Source organism: Crocodylus porosus, unplaced genomic scaffold (genome assembly GCF_001723895.1).
Source record: "Crocodylus porosus isolate Cpor-Errol unplaced genomic scaffold, CroPor_comp1, whole genome shotgun sequence".
Taxonomy (NCBI): domain Eukaryota; kingdom Metazoa; phylum Chordata; order Crocodylia; family Crocodylidae; genus Crocodylus; species Crocodylus porosus.
Genome location: NW_017728906.1, coordinates 109,324,925 through 109,326,172, shown reverse-complemented (window position 1 = coordinate 109,326,172; position 1,248 = coordinate 109,324,925).

The following is a 1,248-nucleotide window of genomic DNA, read 5'->3' as shown; positions in this document are numbered from 1 at the left end:
AGCCATTTTTCAACAATGCAACATGGCCTCAAAGTAAGCACACAACAGATATGCAACTATGGTTCCCTAACAAGATGGGAATTTTTGTAGAGGCATTTTTGGGTGTTCACAGTCTTCATAAAGTCTCTCCTCAACCCCAAGTAAAACTCTTATTCTGGTGTTTTACCACTGCAGTTCCACAGCAAGCTTTACATGTCACTAGGAAATATCTAGCCCCTAATATCTAAGAATATATGAATATACCAGGGGTGCTCAACCCCCAACCCGGGCCAAATGTGGGGGAAGAGGGGCCACTGGGGGAAATCCTGGGATAAGCCTGGAGTCAGAGTCCTGGAAAGGAGCCACCAGGGCTGCCCCACAGGTAGAAAAAGAACTGCCACCCCTCCCCACTGCCAAAACCCCAAAATCTGCAGGGTGGGTTGGGGTCAGAGTCAGGCCACGTCCCCTTCCCTGAGCAGCTGGTTTGGGGCATGCCCCTTTCTCTTCCCCCTGCCCCACGACCAGGCTATGCCCCCATCTCTCCACCCAGACAGGCTGGGACCAGCCCCTTCGTCCTGTGGGCTCAGGCCGCGCCCCCTCCCCGCGGGGCAGGACCGGTCGTGGTTGCCCCCCATTAACAAACCGACGCGCTGCTCGTCCCCTCCAAACGTTTCAGCCCCAGCCGGACAAGGGATCCCCGGACACACACGCACGCACGCCCACACCACTGACATGAAGCCGGCGCCGCCTGTCACCAGCAGCCTCTTCTCGAAGGCTGGACGCGGCCCCACAGCCCCCGACATCGTCCGCACTTTACGGCAGCCCGCCGCCAGCTAGCCCCTTTGCTCATCGCTTTACGGCAGCCTACCCCTTCCTACGACACTTTACGGCACCGCTCTTTCGTCGGGGCACATGCTCACTCCGCTAGCCTACCCCAGACCTCCTGTTTTGCGAGGCGGGGTCTGTTCCTTTCCCTATCCCATGCTTGGTACCGTGAGGCCACGGCCTGAGCAACCTTCACCATCTCCACCGCCCGCTCTTCGCCTGTCTCAGGAAACAAGCCTCGCCCCTTTCCACAGCAGCCATGATGCACCTAGGGCCCACGCGGCGCCGCTTTACGGCCCGGCCTAACAATACACAAGTCACAGCAGCTTGGAGCCAGGATACCCCGGTCGTGGGGGGCGGGGGCTGCCGCTAGCCCCGCCCCTCCCCACTAAGAACGGCTCCCATTGGCGCCCCACCCCCAGGCCGCGCGGGCTGGGGACAGGG